This window comes from Microtus pennsylvanicus, chromosome 11 (assembly GCF_037038515.1).
Source record: "Microtus pennsylvanicus isolate mMicPen1 chromosome 11, mMicPen1.hap1, whole genome shotgun sequence".
Taxonomy (NCBI): Eukaryota; Metazoa; Chordata; class Mammalia; order Rodentia; family Cricetidae; genus Microtus; species Microtus pennsylvanicus.
The window spans coordinates 9,595,124-9,614,176 of record NC_134589.1 but is presented as its reverse complement, the minus strand read 5'-3'; the positions used below and the strand labels follow the sequence as shown (position 1 = coordinate 9,614,176).

At 46.4% G+C, this 19,053-nt stretch overlaps 1 non-coding gene and 1 pseudogene across 1 annotated transcript; both read right to left on the bottom strand.

The window, feature by feature from the left end:
* Window positions 1–940: 940 nt before the first annotated feature.
* On the bottom strand, window positions 941–2,477 carry LOC142859898 (pre-mRNA-processing factor 17 pseudogene; annotated as a pseudogene).
* A 4,790-nt stretch (window positions 2,478–7,267) lies between these two features.
* Window positions 7,268–7,401, bottom strand: LOC142832031 (small nucleolar RNA SNORA70). The gene has a single exon (XR_012907125.1). It is a non-coding gene; the product is annotated as a small nucleolar RNA SNORA70 (small nucleolar RNA).
* Between the last annotated feature and the right edge of the window lie 11,652 nt (window positions 7,402–19,053).

Below are 19,053 nucleotides of genomic sequence, written 5' to 3'. Positions count from 1 at the left end.
ATCAATATATAATTTTTTTTTTTTTTTTTGCTTTTTCGAGACAGGGTTTCTCTGTGGCTTTGGAGCCTGTCCCGGAATTAGCTTTGTAGACCAGGCTGGTCTCGAACTCACAGAGATCCACCTGCCTCTGCCTCCCGAGTGCTGGGATTAAAGGCGTGCGCCACCATCGCCCGGCATAAATTTTTTATACAATATACAAAAACCCAATCCAATGTAAAACATTTAAAACTAGCCATTACTTTTTAAAAGTTGATTCAAGCTGGGTGGTGGTGGCGCACACCTTTAATCTCAGTTCTTGGGAGGCAGAGGCAGGTGGATCTCTGTGAGTTCGAGGCTAGCCTAGTCTACTTGAGTAAGTTCCAGGACAGCTCCAAAGCTACAGAGAAACCCTGTCACACACACACAAAAAAAACCCAAACAACTCGGGAGGCAGAGGCAGGCGGATCTCTGTGAGTTCGAGACCAGCCTGGTCTACAGAGCTAGTTCCAGGACAGGCTCCAAAAACCACAGAGAAACCCTGTCTCGAAAAACCAAAAAAAAAAAAAAAAAACCAAACAAATAAATTAAATAAAAATAAAAGGTTCAATAATCTACCTTTTTAGCTTATCAGTATTGCTCTCTCCCATGCGTGTCCCCTGCCTCCTAATCTCTCTCTCCTGGGGCCACTAAGACAAACTTCTTACATATTCTTCCAGAAATTCTCATTAACATTTTTAAAAAATCATTCTATTTCAAAAGTTGGAAACTCCCAAACTGTCCACCGTAGCGTGAGGCAATTTTACAACGCTCTTAACAAACCAGGGGTCAACTTCACAAGGCCATGGATGGAAAGATTACCTACAAATCAAATTATCATCCAACACATTTTAATAACTAAATAGTTAAATACGACACTGGATCAAAAATAATCACAGGTTGTAAAAGGGCTAAACCCATTAGTTCAACAACTTAGTGGGCCATCCCAACTACACTTGGACGTTTCATGGGGCTGCCACACTGCACCTACACACACTTTATCATGGGCTTTAAACAAACTGTAGAGTTTTGTGGTCTTCCAGTCGCAAATGTTTAATTTCCCATTTCCATCTCCTGAAATCACACAGCTCATGTCTGCCTGACAAGCGTAGCCTGATACCAGATGACCTTACAACTTTTTTCCTTATTTCATCTGAATCTGTTCCGCGCTCCAGAATTAAGATTCGGCTCTCCATTGACTGGCATGCTAGCCATTTCCATTTGGAGACAAATCACTGCAGGCACTGAATGCACACTTGGCTCTGCTGTGTACTTAAAACCCACAGGAATATCCCATCCCCAAACTCTTAGGCTCTTATCATCAGACGTACTCACAAATCTTCAATTCTCATCAACAAAAACAACGGTGTTGACAGCTCCCAAATGCCGATCGTATTCCTGAACAATCCCTCCACTGCACAATCTTTCCGCCAGATGTCCCAGCCACAAAGAGATTTTGCTTGTCTTCATCGGGATTGAACCCGACACAATAGGGTGCTTTTTGGTTTGTAAACCTTGGCTTACCCTGTCCGTTTCTGTGTCCCAGAGCTTCAGGTACCTGTCACAGGCCGCACTGAGGACCTGTGTCCCTGCAGTGTTGACACAGATTCTCTCACAGCTTTACTGTGACCAATCAATGTGTTCAGACAGCGCCGGTCTCCATAAACTTCCCATAGCTTAACTTTACAGTCCATGGAACAAACAAACGTCCAGAAAGAGAAAACAGCCTGACCACACTGACACCCTTTGTGTGTCCAGACCACACAGGAATTTGGTTTTGGGGAAGACAACATTTTCAGGTGGCCCAGACAACCGTAGATTAACACCGACATCCGGAGGTGTGTGCACGCAGGGCCTGCCTTGAACATCATACATTTCTTCAACGTGTAAGACTGTCTTCTCCTCCCCAGGTCTCTCCTCTTCCCATTTGCCTTTTTGCTGCCTCTTTGCTGTGATTTCATCCAACTCCTTTTGTTCTTCTTCTGAACGTTTGGCTACATCTTTTTCATCCACAAATTTTGCCCATGGTCCCAAGAAACCATCAATATTAGAAGCATCGTTTTGTTTGAATTTTTCCTCTTTTCTGTTTTCTTCTGACCAGTTTCAAATACAAATGTCCATCTTTGCTGTTCAAACATGAAGTCGTTGACATGAGCTGCTCTAGATGTCCAGAAATCTCATTTCTGGAGCAGCCATAGGAACAATCTCAAAGGTAAGATTATATTGAATTTCTTTGACAACAGGGTCAAGGTGAACTCCAATCTCCAAATCTTTCTCAACTGCCACCTCCAGTGCCCAGTCACTGCCACTGTCTGAGAGGGCTTGGCTGAAGGCGATTTGGTCAAGTGCATGAGAGAGCCGGCGGCTGGCAGCGGACACAGACTGCCCTCACTGTCGGAGTCCGATTCAGACCCTGAACCCAAACCATACGAAGCAGCTAGAGCTGCAATCACAGCGGACATGACTGCAACAGATGCCCTCTGCTGTGGTCAGGCCAGGGCGGAAGAAGCAGCAAGTCCCAGCACCTCATTGGGTGCCAGATGTAGTGCAAATTCTAACTGGTCTTAAGCTCAGAGAAGCAGGGCAGCCAGCCACTAGTTCTCACCTCTACAGAATACTCAGATCCAATGGCCGAGAGCTCCCATCTCTGCAATCCTCAGACTGGGTGCGCTTGAGATCCTGTCTCCACCCACTTTATATTCCTGTCTCCACCTCCCTAGTGCTGGGATTAAAGGTGTGAGCCACCTCCATTGCCTGTGCTCTGCTTCTCTTTCTGACACTTTCATAGCCCAGGGCAGCCTTGAACTCCTGATCTTCCTGCTTCCTCCTCCAGAGTGCTGGGATTAAAGGTGTGTGCCACCACTGCCTGGCTTCTATGGTTAACTAATGGCTAGCTCTGCCCTCTAATCTTCAGGCAGGCTTTATTTACTAGAGCATAAATAAAATATCACCACATCTTTTAGTCTATCAGACTGCATCAGTCCATCAACAGAGTTCATCAAATGAACCCCATAAATCTGACAATGTGTTTCATGAAATCTCTGTGATTATTGAAAAAGAGATGACTTCCACTTGGGGACAGGTTCACAGTATACCACATTAAATGACTGAGTTAAAAAGTCAGCTGGGGCCGGGCGATGGTTGCGCACGCCTTTAATCCCAGCACTCGGGAGGCAGAGGCAGGAGGATCTCTGTGAGTTCGAGACCAGCCTGGCCTACAGAGCTAGTTCCAGGACAGGCTCCAAAGCCACAGAGAAACCCTGTCTCGAAAAACCAAAAAAATGTCAGCTGGGCAGTGGAAGCACACACCTTTAATTGAGGCAGAGGAAGGTGGATCTCTGAGTTCAAGGCCAGCCTGGTCTACAGAGTGAGTTCCAGGAAAGCCAGGGCTGCACAGAGAAACCCTGTCTCGAAAAACAAAATAAAACAAAAAATCAACTTTCACAGGAAATTTCTCTTGAAGAGCACTGGATTGGAGTGTTGTCACGAGCTGGGCCTGGAGGTGCAGTCCTTTTATCTCAGTTGTTTGGGTAGCTGAAGCAGGAGGGTCTCAAGTTCAAGGTTGGCTTGGGTTGCACATTGGATTCTAGGTTAGCCGGGGCAACCTAAGGAGATGTGACCTCAAAAGTCAAAAGTAAAAAGAGATTTGGAGTTATAACTCTGTGGGAGGGTACTTGTCCACCATACCCAAGGCAATGGGTTCTACCCCCAGTACCAGAAAAGCAAAGATACAAACAAAATGCCTTGCTAAGCCTGTGGCCGAGTGGTCTGATAATAAAAGCAGCTGTCTGTGCCCTCCTATCGGACCCTGAGTACAGGGAGTATTTTGACAGCATGTTTACTTCTCTATGGCCTGTGCCAGACGGGGTGAAATCTTTCTGGCTATAATAAGACACGTGGGCTCAGAAAAGCAATATGATTCAGAAGCAGGAATCACAACGCTTGGAGCAAAGATCCCCTCTTGGGGAGTCTGTTGGCTTCATCTTTCACGAAGGGTGTCAGGGAGGGGCTAAGCCAGGCTTGCAGATCTGAACTCTGGACGGTGGCTGGTGCCCGACATTCTCCGCTCGCCACGCCCACATTGTCTGCATTCCCCTTGCTTTAGGTTCTCTTCTTGCCTCTTGCACACAGATACCTGAGGTCACATAGCTTCTCCTTCAGCTGCTGGGGTCTCAAGGAGAGGGTAGAGGGAACACTAACATATAAAAACCCAAGGGTCCCGTCCTATATTCTCCCTGGCTGTTGGGGTGGATTTCTGTGGGACAGAATGTGTTTCGCTGAGGGTTTTGTTTTGTTTGTGTGTGTGCGTGTTTGTGCGTGTGCACACGTGTGAGTACAAGCACCCGCAGCATACGTGGGAAGGTCAAAGGACAACTTGGGTGAGTCGGTTTTCTCTTTCTACCTCGGCAGGTATCGACCTCAGCCTGCCAATCAGATTTGCTGGAAAGTCCCATTGCTAAATGAACCATCTTGCTAGCTTCAAAATGAGATCTCATGTTAGATGGGCTTGGTGAACTTAACCCAGTTTCAGTCCTAAGGGCACCTGTTTATGGGACAAACAGGGCTATTTGCCGTCATGCTGTTAATAGGCCAACTGCTTGTGTGTTTATATAGGGAGCTAAGGGAGGTGACATGTCCCCAGTGTCCTGCCAAACAAACAGACCTAATCACCCCAACTGAAAGTGAGTCTGCAACCTCAGAAACACAGTCCAGCATTCAACAAGCATTTTTTTTTTTTTTTTTTTTGGTTTTTCGAGACAGGGTTTCTCTGTGGTTTTGGAGCCTGTCCTGGAACTAGCTCTTGTAGACCAGGCTGGTCTCGAACTCACAGAGATCCGCCTGCCTCTGCCTCCCAAGTGCTGGGATTAAAGGCGTGCGCCACCACCGCCCGGCTCAACAAGCATATTTTTAAAAAGGGAGAGAGGTAGAGAGCCGTGACACACAGCATGCACACACAAAGATTGTGCACACACACATGCACACACTAATAATTAATGAAAACATTCCAACAAAAGGAAATCCCACTTGGAGCTTTCCTGAACACACTAAGCTAGAACATGTCTAGTTCCCAACAAGGAACACAACACTGACACTCTAGAATGTGTGTGTGCGCACGCGCGTGTGTAAAAATCCCTGTTTATTTTTCTTTTTTAAAATATATTTATTCTTATTGTATGTATGTTTATTTTCCTTTTGTGTACATCGGTGTTTTTTTAATTAATTAATTTTTTTATTAAAGAATTATACCTCCTCCCCTCCTCCCACTTCCCTTCTCATCCCCCCCCCCCTCCAGTCCAAAAAGCAGTCAGGATTCCCTGCCCTGTGGGAAGTCCAAGGTCCTCCCCCCTCCGTCCAGGTCTAGGAAGGTGAGCATCCAAACAGACTAGGCTCCCACAAAGCCAGTACATGCAGCAGGATTAAAACTCAGTGTCATTGTCCTTGACTTCTCAGTCAACCCTCACCGTCTGCCACGTTCAGAGTGTCCGGTTTGATCACATGCTCCATCAGTCCCAGTCCAGCTGGCCTTGGTGAGTTCCCATTAGATCAGCCCCACCATCTGAGTAGGTGGGCGCACCCCTCGTGGTCCTGACTTCCTTGTTCTCCCTCCTTCTGCTCCTCATTTGGTACATTGGTGTTTTGACATGCGTGTCGGGTCCCCTGCAACTGGAGTCACAGGTAGTTGTAAACCGTCATGTGGGTGCTGGGAACTGAACCTGCGTCCTCTGGAAGAGCAGTCAGTCCTTTTAACCACGAGCCGTCTCTCCAGTCCTAATTGCCCTTTTTCTTTTTTTTCTTTTCTTTTTTTTGGGGGGGTGGGGGAAGGGTTTTCAAGACAGGCTTTCTCTGTTTAACAGCCCTAGCTGTTCTGGAATTAGCTCATATAGACCAGGCTGGCCTCAAACTCACAGAATCCTCCTACCTCTGCCTCCCGAGTGCTGGTATTAAAGGTGTGTGCCACCACCACCCGGCATAAATGCCCTTTTTCAATTGTTCTTTACCTTCTTTTTTGAGACAGGGTCTCTCACTGAACCCGAAGTCGACAATTTGGCTAGACTAGTTAAGCAGCCAACCCTGAGCGCTTCCTCTCTCTGCCTCTCCAGATGTGAGAAGACAGATGTGCAGTTCAGTGCCTGGATTTTTATATGTGATCCTAATGTAGGTTCTCTTGTTTGGGTGGCAGGCTCTTTTACTAACCCACTTTCCCCCTTTAACACCAAAGACAATCCCATCCAGTTCTTTCTTCTTCCACTGATGGTCATGTCTAACTTCTGTCTCTGATCCTTGAGGTCCAGACTGATGAACCTTTTATGTTTACAGTATCAGGGATGACTCCCTCACAGCCCACTCCTTCTTTCCTTCATTCCTTTCTCTCTTCAGAATCTTATGTATTCTAGATGAGTGTTCTATCACAGAGTTATACCTTATAGCATATATATTACACACACACACTCATAAACACACATTAGAGTCTCACTGGGGCTGGAGAGCTGACTCAGGGGCTAAGAGGACTTGTTGCTCTTGCAGAGGACCTGGGTTCAACTTTCAGCATCCACATAATGGTTCACAACCATCTGTAATTCCAGTTCCAGGGGATCCAATGCCTTCTTCGGACCTCTGCAGACACTAAGCAAGCAGGAGACACTCTACAGACATACATACAGGCAAAACACTCACACATAAAATAAAATGAATAAATCTATTAAATCTCATTTTATGTCGCAGGCCAACCTCAAAGACAACAATCCTCCTATTGCAGCATCCTGAGTGATGGGACTTCAGATGCATGGCACCATGCCTGCCTCCTTATAGAATCAGCTACTATTTTTTTTGTTTTGTTTTGCTTCTTTAGGCAGACTAGATGTGAAAGTTATTACTGAAAATGACTTGGTGGCATTGTAGGACGCAGCACAGTGGAAGCCCTCAGAAGCTCAGAACCGCCACTTGTCCAGGGGATCGCGATTAGGGACATATTTCACCCCCCTCGTTGTCAGGGATGAATTGCTTCTCAGCTCCCAAGTCCCCGGTTCATCTACCCTTGATGAAACCCCACTTCTTTGAGATGTGGATCTTCTGACGGCCAAGGAACTTGAACTCTCAAACTTACGTTCCTTATTCCACAGGTTGGTACAGATGGACATGTTGACCTGGCCTAGCCACTGTGCCCTGGAGCTTCCCAGAGACATGCTGAACACCTGTCTAGAATCTACACTGGGGACAACATTGTGATCAGAGATAGGAATATCTACCAGAAAGCTGTCTCCAAAGTCCCTTAGGACAGCTCAGATAGGCAAGAGACTGCCAACGCTACCAACGGGGCTGCTGTGTGTAGCCACTGCACACCAGGTCCCCATGAAGACAAGAACCTGGTGGACTCGTTGGCTGCGGGCATAGTCTGTACCTGTCACATCTCTTTCATCTTCCGTGTATGGAAGCTGCTTGTCCAGCGCGTCTCTCTGCGTGTACATAAACACAGCTATATAAAGCGAACACTCTTCCCCATCTGACACACATAAATATAAGGGTAAGTAATGCTGTCCCCTCTGGTTGCCAGGCAGTTCTGGTATTTATATTGATTTTAGCTCATGATGCTTACAGAGATTTAATTATCCTAAGAATCTAATGTTCATGTTAATTTGGGAGAGGATGGGGATTTGGTGTCTCAGGCAGAGCCAAACATTTGAGAGCTGGTTGAGAGCTCCAGAAAAGCTGCCAGCAAAACTTGGGAGCAAACTGTTTCACCCTTGCAACTTGAGGCAGAGTGGAAAAGGGGTCCCCCCATTTCTGAAGGCTTTTTACACATCTGACATAATCAGCTAGGGGAAAACGGAAGGATTTTTTTTTTCTTTCTTTCTTTCTTGGTTTTTCGAGACAGGGTTTCTCTGTAGCTTTGGAGCCTGTCCTGGATCAAGACTGGACAGACAGGTGGCACATGCCTTTAATCCTAGCGCTTAGGAGGCAGAGACAGACAGATCTCTGTGAATTCAAGGTCAGCCTGGTCTATAAAGCGAGTTCTAGGGAGAGAAACCCTGTCTTGAAAAAGAAGTACAAACAAACACCCCCTCCATACATAAACTTTGCTGCCAGTTCCTTCTCTCCTCGCTTGTGTATTAGCATATGAAGGGTTACAGGCAAGCGCAATGGTCTCAACATTCTAGCTTTCAGTTCAAGCCTTTGGCTCTATTTTCTATGACACACAGCCAATAAACCATGTCTGTTACCACCAGAGCGATTGGTTTCCCTTACATCACGTAGCCTTCTCCCTCTGTGGTCAAGCTGCTCAAGCAGACATTGGTCCCTGGAAAAGCCTGGTTCAGGTTGTTCATTTACCTCCAGATCCTGACTGATAATTTCCTCCAGGTCATGACCTTGTAATAACAATGATGTTATTTTTTTTTAAGTGAGGCCCTTCCCTTTTTTGGAGGCAAAAGTCTGTTTATTCCAAGATAACCTTGCACTGGCTATTATAGCCAATGATGGCCTTGAACTTCTGATCCTCTTGGCGCTACCTCTTGAGTACTGGGACTACAGGTGTGTGCCACCATGGCTAGTCTTATGTGGTGCCCGGCATCTACACCAGGATTTCATTCTTGTTCAGCGAGCACCCTACCAACTGAGCTGTGGGAAGCGAACACAAACTTTTCTTTTGGGCGGGGGGGGGGGACAGGTTTTTCTCCATGTAACAGCCCCAGCTGTCCTGGAACGAGCTCTGTAAATCAAGCTGTCTTTGAACTCACAGAAATCCACCTGCCACTGCCTCCTGAGTGCTGGGCTTAAAGGAATGTGCCACCACCACCACCTGACTTTGCTATCATTTTTTAAAGGAGTTTATATTGGGTTCAAATGAAAAACACAATATGTATTGTTTCGTCTTGGTGTAAAACCTTCAGGCACTGAAGATCCTGGCCAGATAGAAGGGCACTAGCCAGTCCTGGTGGTACAGGCCTGTGATCCCAGAAGCTTGCCAGGTAGAAGCAGGAAGGTGGAGTTCAGAGTCAACTTCAACTGCATAGTGAGTTCTAAGTTATGCTGGACTACATGAGATCCTGTCAAACAGCAGCACCTTCACCCAGGGGGACTACGCATTTGAGGCCTGTGTGTGTGTGTGTGTGTGTGTGTGTGTGTGTGTGTGTGTATAGAGGGGGGGAAACTTTTCTCAAAAGAAGAAGAGGAGGAGGAGGAGAAAGAAAGAAAGAGAAAAAGAAAGAAATTAAGGAAAGAAAGAAAGAGGGAAAAAGGACATTCGATCTAAACCTTGCCACTGTGTCTTCCAGAACCTGTAACAATTGAAACTTCCAGAGAACCTAGGTCCTGCTCTGGGACCTAAAGCCAAAGGGACCAAAGCTACGTTTCACTCAAGAAGGAACGGGGAAAACGCAGCTATGGAGCTTACTAAACACGCGGGAAAACATTGGTTCTGTTCTTTTGGAACCACAAACTATCGAAACTTGCGAACTAAGATTCCGAGGTGAGGAGGGTGAGAAGGGAGGGCTGTTCGCTCTGGTTTCTGTTTTGGTTCCAGGGAAGCAGGGTTTCCGTTGCATGGGATGCAACTGGATATTTCCTCCGTCCTCCGTGGCTGGGCCCTGGCAAACACTGTTTCCTGGCACTCGAAGAGCGGCAAGTCCCAGCAGCGAGGTCAAATCCATTTTTGGAGCCAAACAGCCGTCTTCCTTTACAGTTAGTTAGCTTTACAACCGCCAAGACCGCTCCGGGCTGTCTAGACTAGAGTGACACCTAATGGTAACAAAGGGAATTGCTCCAATTTCCCAGTCCTGTTAGGAACCACCCTAGAATGCTGGATTCCCGATCTCCCACAGAGGTTCTTGATTGTATCACCCGCTAATTACTCTCTAATTAATGATGATATGTACAGTTGACAACGTGGGTGTCCTAGTCAGGGTGACTGACATGCTGCTTCACACCATGACCAAAGCAACTTGGGGAGGGAAGGGTTTATTTGTTCACACTTCCACACTGTAGCCCATCCTTGAAGGAAGTCAGGACAGGAACTGGAGGCAGGAGCTGATGGGGGGGGTGTAAGGGTGTTAGGGGGGCCTGCTTACTTGTTTGCTCCCCACGACTTGCTCAGCCTGCTCCTACAGAACCCATGACCACCAGTCCAGGGGATGGCACCATGCACAATGGGCTGGAGCCTCCCCCATCAATCACAAATTTAAAAAATGCCATATGGCTGGGCATTGGTGCACACCTTTAATCCCAGCACTTGGGAAGCAGAGGCAGGTGGATCTCTGTGAGTTTGAGTCCACCCTGGTCTACAGAGTGAGTTCCAGGATAGTTGGACTGTTTCACAGAGAAACCCTATCTCTGTGAAACAAAATAAAGCAAAAAGAAGAAAGAAAGAAAGAAAGAAAGAAAGAAAGAAAGAAAGAAAGAAAGAAAGAAAGATGCACTACAGGCCTGCCTACTATGGCTCAAGCTTATGGAGGCATTTCTCTCTCTCTCTCTCACTCTCTCTCTCTCTTTCTTTTTTTTCTTTAGTTTTTCGAGACAGGGTTTCAGTGTAGCTATGGAGCCTGTCCTGGACCTACCTAGCTCTTGAAATTGTTCCTCTAGAAAGGCTGGAGGGGCTGGGAATGTAGCTTATCAGAAGATTCTTGTCATGCGTGCCTGCCTTCAGACCTCAGCGATGACAAACAAAAAACTCTACCACCAGGTGAGATGGCACATGCCTGTAATCCCAGCACTTGGGGGCTGTGTCAACAACAAAAACTGAAGGGGTATTTTTTGTTGTTGTTGTTTTTGTTTTGTTTTTGACAGGGCTTCTCTGTGTAGCTCTGACTGTCCTGGAACTCACTCTGTAGACCAGGCTGGTCCTTTTTTTTTTTTTTGACCAGGCTGGTCTTAAACTCAGAGATTCACCTGCCTCTGCCTCCTGAGTGCTGCTGGTATCAAAGGCATGTGCCACCCCATGCCCAGCTAAAAAACTTTATTATTTTATGGATATTAGTGTTGTGCCTGCATATATCTGTGCACAGTGTGTATGCAGTGCTCAAAGAGCCCAGAAGAGGGCATCAGAACTCCAGGAACTGGAGTTACAGACCATCGGATGCCGTCACGTGGGTACTGGAAATCAAACCCAGGTCCTCTGGAAAAGCATCAAGTGCCACCTCTTGAGCCACTTCTCTGGCCCAGCGATGTACTTTCCTGCAAAGCATGAAATAAGATGCATCTAACTCCAGGTCTGCATGGAACCAGTCATGGTGATGGTGATGCGTGCCTTTAATCTTGGCACTTGGGGGGGCAGAGCCATTCCAATCTCTATTAGTTCAAGATCATCCTGGTCTAGTAGTGAGGTCAAGGCCAGACAAGGCTATGGTAGTGAGACCGTGTCTAAAAACAACTACATAAATAAATGAAAAAAGAAAAATAAAAGAAAGACAGAATGGGGTAGGCAGTGAGATGACTTGTGGGTACAGGAACCTGCTGCCAGGCCTGACCACCTGAGGTTGATCCCTGGGACCCACACAGTGGAAGCAAAGGACCGACCCCCACAATTTGGCCTTTGACCTCTACACACACACTAAATAAATATTGCTTTTTTTTTTTAAGAAAACTGATACAGGGTGTAGAAGTTTATGTTAGTACACACAAAGCACTAGGTCCATCTCCAGCACCAAAATAGCTACAACAACAATAGTGATAATCTATAAACAGTGGAGTGGTTTTATTTGTAATCATCAGACGATTCAGGATACAGGAAGGCTTAAGAGATAACAGTGTGGGGGTGGAGAGATGGTTCAGCAGTTAAGGGCACTGACTGCTCGTCCAGAGGTCTGGAGTTCAATTCCCAGCAATCACATGGTGGCTCATAACCATCTGTAAGGAGATCTGGTGCCCTCTTCTGGCCTGCAGGCAGACATGCAGCAGAACATTGTATACACAATAAATAAATCTTTAAAAAGAGATATAGAGATAACAGTTTGAGACAGCACCTGTACGTTTTCAATTTTGCTTTATCACATTGACTTTATTTTCGTGTCTGTGCGTGTGTGCTCACTCACACATGCAGGCATGTACCAGTGACACAGCATTCTTGTGGGAGTCAGAATTTAGCAAGTATTTGTTGAACATATCCTCCTATGTGGGAGGTAGGTGCACGTGGCGGTCAGAGGACAACTTGGAGGAGTCATTCTTTCCTTCCACCCTTTTCCCAGGTTCCAGGCATTAAACTCCAGGGGTCAGGCTGAGTAACCGCCCATTTACCTGTGGAGCCATCTGGCTAGACTTATTTCATTTTGATTTTTTTTTTTGAAACGGAGTCATAGCTAGCCTTGTTTCATTTTGACTTTTTTTGTTTTGTTTTGTTTCTTTGACACAGGGTTTCTTTTTGTAGCCTTGGCTGTCCTGGAACTAGCTCTCTACACAAGCTGGCCATGAACTCTCAGCGATCCACCTCCTTCTGCCTCCTAAGTACTGGGTGTAAAGGTGTGTGCCACCACCTCCCCGCCCATTTCATTTTTTTAAAGGTGATGCTTTACCCAGATCCTGCACTCTCTTCCAGAGTACTGAGAAGACCAATGTCCAGTGGTTTTAGACACACTTTTAGGGCTCACAGAAACCATACACTACAGATAGTATGGCCAGGCTCGTTTTGTAGATGGGAAGATATTTCCAGAAACATGAGTTCTTCAGTTCTGTTCTGTGAGCCAATGCTCTTGTACACTGTAAAGATTCGTCACTCATATTGGTTTAATTAAATGCTGATTGGGGCTGGAGAGATGGCTCAGTGATTAAGAGCATTGCCTGCTCTTCCAAAGGTCCTGAGTTCAATTCCCAGCAACCACATGGTGGCTCACAGCCATCTGTAATGGGGTCTGGTGCCCTCTTCTGGCCTGCAGACATGCACACAGACAGAATATTGTATACATAGTAAATAAATATAAAAAAAATAAAATAAAACGCTGATTGGCCAGTAACCAGGCAGGAAGTATAGGTGGGGCCACCAGACTAGGGGAATTCTGGGAAGAGGACAGGCAGAGATGCAGTCACCAGCCAGACACGAAGGAAGCAAGCTGAGAATTCCTTACTGAGAAAAGGTGCCAAGCCATGTGGCTAAACATAGACAAGAATTATGGGTGAATTTAAGTCATAAGAGTTAGTTAATAATAAGCCTGAGCAATAGGCCAAACAGTTTGTAATTAATATTAGACTCTGTGTGTTTTTTTAGTACTGAGTGGCTGCAGGACTGCGAGGGACAGAAACTTCTGTCTACAGCTCTGTCCAGCATTATTACAGAGAAAGCCTAAGATGAGAATAGAAAACAAACCGCTCATTTTTGCCCAATACAGATTGTTGGTTATGTCCATGGGGTAAAAAAATCTTGATAGAACCGATCAAAGAGAGCTTGGACGGAAGAGACAACAGGAGTTAGGACATGATGGTGTCCGAGAGGTGGCTCAGTGGTTAAGAGCACATTTTGCTCTTGCAGAGGAACCAAGAACCCACCCAGTGGTTCACAGCCATCTGTGTCTTAGTTCCGGGGGATCCAATGCCTTCTGACCTCTGCAGGGACCAAGCACACGTATGGCACACAGACATACATGCAGGCAAAGCACATACAAAATGAAATGAATAAACTAATTACTTTTCTAAGAATCAAGAATACGAGCCAGCAACGATAGGCAACCCACCCCAGCTGAGGACTAAAACCCAGGGTCTTATATTTGCTAGGTAAACACTTGCTCTACCACTGAGCTAAATCTCCAACCTGCCAGGAAACTTTTCCTAAGTTTGGCTTTGAAACTGAACATTGTGTCTGTTCTCTCAGACTTGGAGGGAAGAGATTTTAAAATGTGAGATTATAACGTGGCATTTGGTATGCCGTCTTAAGGTTACTGTTGCTGTGATGAAATACCACAACCAAAAAGCAAGTTGGGGAGGAAAGGGTTTATTTGGCTTACAGTTCCAGGCTTCTGTTCATTACTAAAGAATATCAGGACAGTAACTCAAACTGGGCAGGATCCTGGAGGCAGGGGTTGATGCAGAAGCTATGGACGAGTGCTGCTTACTAGCTTGCTCAGCCTGCTTTGTTTTGTTTTATAAGACAGGGTTTCTCTGTGTAGCCCAGTAGCCCAGGCTGTCCTAGAACTCTCTTTGTAGACCAGGCTGGCCTCGAACTCACTAAGACTCACCTGTGTGTCTCCCGAGTGCTGGGTTAAAGGCAGGCGCCGGCTCAGCCCGCTTATAGAACCCAGGATCACCAGTCCAGAGATGGACTGCCCCTTTCCCCATTGATCACTAATTGAGAAGATGCCTTACAGCTGGATCTCACGGGGGCATTTTCTCACTTGATGCTCCTTCCTCTTTGATGACTAGTTTGTGTCAGCTTGACACACAAAACCAGCCAGTACAGTATGCCAAAGGAATCACCTGGGAGAAAGGAGAAGCTACAGATAGAGAAGAGAGGAACGAAAACGAAGAAAAAACTTGTCTGCGGAAGTTCCCATGGCTGGGAAGCGGAGCATGTGAGGACAGATGCAGGTCGGAGGCGGCAGCAGCGCGTCCTTGTCATTCCACTCTCAGGGCTTCTCCTTCCTTTGAACAAGAGAGCGATGCCTGCTGTGGAGAAGGGAGGGTGAGAGACCTGAGGCGACCGGAGGCATGTACCTGTCCTTATAGCAGAGACGACCAGAGAATGAGGAGATTTGCAGTTACGGATAATAGCAAGGTCCCAATCAAATGTGAAGTTGTAAACTTTTTTGGAGGGGTTAGTTTTTTTGAGACAGAATTTCTCTGCGTAACGACTCTAGCTGTCCTGGAACTCCCTTTGTAGGCCAGGCTGGCCTCGAACTCACAAAGATCTGCCTGTGTCTGTCTCCTGAGGGCTGGGATTAAAAGCGTGCGCCACCACCACCTGGCAAATTTTTTTTTAATATTTATTTATTTATTATGTATACAATATTCTGTCTGTATGCCTGAAGGCCAGAAGAGGGTGCCAGACCTCTTTACAGATGGTTGTGAGCCACCATGTGATTGCTGGGAATTGAACTCAGGACCTTTGGAAGAGCAGGCAATGCTCTTAACCACTGAGCCATCTCTCCAGCCCCCTGGCAAATTTTTTTTTAAAGATTTATTTATTTATTTTGTTCACAGTGTTCTGTCTGCATGTATGTCTGCAGGCCAAAAGAGCAACCATGTGGTTGCTGGGAATTGAACTCATGACCTCTGGAAGAGCAGCCAGTGCTCTCAATCTCTGAGCCATCTCTCCAGCCCCCTGACAATTTTTTTAAATTATTATTTTTTCTTTGTGTGTATGAATGTTTTGTATTTATGTGTCTTCAGAGGGCATTGGATCCCCCAGAACTGGAGTTACAGATGGCTGTGAGCGGCCATGTGTGTACTGGGGGGGCCAACACCAGGTGCTCTGGAAGAGCAGCCAGTGCTCTAAACCGCTGAACCATCTCTCCAGCTTCAAAGGCGGTTCAGGCCACTGAGAGCATTTTTAAACCAGGCTGTGGTTTTTTTCAGTGTTGTTTTGTTTTTAAGAAGAATTTATTGATTATGTATACAGTGTTCTGCCTCCATGTATGCCTGCAGGTCAGAAGAGGGCATCGGATCCCACTATAGATGCTTGTGAACCACCATGTGGTTGCTGGGAATTGAACTCAGGACCTTTGGAAGAGCAGCCAGTGCTCTTAACTGCTGAGCCACTTCTCCAGCCAGCCTCCCAGGCTGTGTTTTAGAAGGAGAGAAAATTGAGTAGACAAAAGAAAGGGGAGAATCTGTCCTCAGTCTTCAAAGGCTATGGCGTTTCCATTTGAGATAATGACAAACTTGTGGGCACGGCCTGAGCTTTCCCTGTGGCCCCAGTTACCCTGAGCTATCGGTGGTAAGCCCTTCTGAGGCCGGAGCTTCAGGTGGCAGAGTGTGTGCCTGGCATCACAGTCCTCTGAGCAGGGTGTGGGGGCACCAGATGCTGAGAATCAGACCTGGTCCTTTAACCGCTCAGCCATCTTTTGAGCTCTAGACTCAACTCTTTCCCTTTAAAGAATAGAAGGTGTCCAGGGGGAGCCGTGGACCCAGAAACAGAAGGAATGGAAAAGTGCCGGCCTCCTCTGAACTTGGTCTTTGGAGCCCCTTCGGCGAGCTGTCAAAACCAAAGTCCACTGGGCGTGTATGCATTTATTTATACTCAGCACTGAGAAGCCTCAGCCAGCCCCAGACCACACTGAAGCACCTTCCCGGCATTTTCCAGTTGCGGGCAGCGTGAAGTCCCACGTGCGCCCAGGTCCTCCCCACCCAGGGCTATTAACACTCTGATTCCTGTAATGGAAGCCACAGGATTCCCAAGAGTCACGTAGGCAGAAAGCATTGCCTTTTAGGGGCCGCTCCAGAGACGAATCTGAAAATCCACCGGAAGCTGCTTATTTAGCCTCTCATTTCCGGGTCCTTCTTAGAAATAATGATTGGAAATCTGTGAAATCCTGGAACCTCAAACAAATCACAACCCAGCCCACATTGTTATTTGTTGCATTTATGAGAATTGTTGACCCTTTTCTCCATCTTAAACGTTTACTGCTTCATCTGCAGGGGCCCCAGCCTGACTCTACCTATGGCAGGCGGTGCTCGCTAATATTCTAGACGATTCAGACACCGCCTCCTCTACAGAGCCTCCACGAACTCTAGTCTTCCTTCTTTCTGGGTTTATTAATTTTTTTGAGACGTGGTCTCCCCTTGTAGCACGAGCTGGCTCGGAACTGCTATGTCAACCAGGTTGGCGTTAATCCCCCTGCCTCTGCCTCCTGAGTGCTGGGATCAAAGGGTCACGTGCTTCTTTGGCTTCTCCTGGTGCTTGTGGAGGTTTTCTCGCTGTATCCTACTATTTGAAAGTGATTTATTAAAAATTATAGCGGGGCCTGGGTGGCTCCATGGGGAAGAACACTTTCTGCTCTTTCTGAACTAGGGTCTCTAGGAGCCACGTAAAAGTGGACATGGCCATGTGTCTGTAATGCCAGTGTTGGGGAGTACAGACAGACAGATCCCAGGAACTCACTGGCCATCCCGCCTAGCCAGAAGAGCAAGCTTCTGGTTCAGTGAGAGACCCTGTCTCAAAAGGAAGGTGGAGAACCGCGGAGGAAGACTGACAGGAGTGGGTGTGCTGCCTTAAGCTCGGTGAGCTTCCGAGGTCAACTGAGCAAATGTGAGGAGAATTTTGAAGGAACCACTGAACAGAAGCAGGAAGATATAGGGGGGCCTTGTGACTGACCTAAGGCCAGCTCCTAAGGAAGCCGTCAGCAACACACAGGCTGCGAAATAGTAAATTCTAGGGCAATGCCCAGTTCTTACCTGCAGGTGGCAGTATAATAACTCATAAAAGTCACAGGCGGAAATCTCTTCTAGCCCCTAAAAGTAACCCCACACACGCGCTGCAAAACAACAACAAAACCAGGGGGAAGCACAACATAGGAGCTGGGGAACGCGAGGGGCACACTACACACACTTTTGGTGATTATTTTATATTCAGAAGTGGTTGATTTGGTCAGCAATTTTTTTGTTTGTTTGGTTTTTGGTTTTTTGAGGCAAGGTTTTTCTGTAGCATGCGCCACCACTGCCGGGCTCTTTCAACAGGTTTGTATGCCAGAGTGTGACAGCTCCTTACCCACGGTTGCACCATTTTGGCATGATCACTATTACCTTTAAATATTCTTTCTGGGCCTGGAGGGATGGCTCAGCCGTTAAAGGCTAGGCTCACAACCAAAAATATAAATATTCTTTCTGTGGTGGCGCACACCTTTAATCCTAGCACTGAGGAGGCAGAGACAGGTGGATCTCTGTGAGTCTGAGACCAGCCTGGTCTACAAATTGAGTTCCAGTACATTCAGGACTGCTATACAGAGAAACGGTGTCTCAAAAAAAAATTTTTTTTTAAAAATTTAAATTAACTATTCTTTTCCAGATCTGGTATATTTACATGTATTTTTACACAGATATATTCAGTGTAGGGTTTTTTGTTTTAATCAGGACTACAGGTGGAATGGAAGGGCATAACCTTGTCTCGTCTCTTAAAATCTGTTTCAATGCCTACTCATTTTCTGAGCTATCACCTACTTTCTTAACTCCAACTGATACAACCACACAGAAGAGCAGCCACAGCCAAGTGTGGTGGCACACCCCTTTAATCTCAGCACTCCAGAGGCAGAAGCAGCAAGATTTCTGTGAGTTCAAGGCTAGCCTGTTCTACAAAGTGAGTTCTAGGATAGTCAAGTTATGGAGAGAAACCCTGTCTCAACCCCTCCCCATAAAAAAAGAAAGAAAAAACAACCACATTTTTATCTCAGTTCCTCTGCCTGTTCACTTATTTACTTCACGTGGGTACTAAGAATCTAAGACTATGGGGCTGGAGAGATGGCTCAGAGGAGAGCTCTGCCTGCTCTCCCAGAGGTCCTGAGTTCAGTTCCCAGCAACCACATGGTGGCTCACAATCGTCTGCAATGAGATCTGATGCCTTCTTCTGGCCTGCAAGGATACATGCAGGCAGAACGCTGTATACATAATAAATAAATATTTAAAAAAGAATCTACTAATATAAACATGAAAATGTGGAATTGTGTCTGGCCTAAAGCTCAGGACCATGGGGAGTCAATGAGATTGGAGGTATGGCGGTGATATAATTCATTTTATTTGTAATCATTTTTATGTACATACGGGGGTATATACGTGGATGTCCGAGGAATTCACATCCCACAAAGCTAGAGTTGCAGGAGGCTGTGCGGGTGCTGGGAACCAAACTCTGGTCCTTTATGAGAGCAGTAAGCCCTCTTAACCATCCCGCCAGCTTTCTCCTCCTTTTACTTCTGAGGAAGGGCCTGACGGATGGATGGATGTGGATGGATGGACGGAAGGAGCTCAGACTGGCCTTAAACTTGTTACATTGTAGTGGAGAATAACCTGAACTCCCATCCTCCTGTGCTGGATTTACAGGGGTGAACAACCCCACCAGGGTGTAACAGGAATTTTGAAGAAAACACTAACTTGGAGACCTTAACATGGGGAAAAGGCCAACTGAATAGGGGAAAT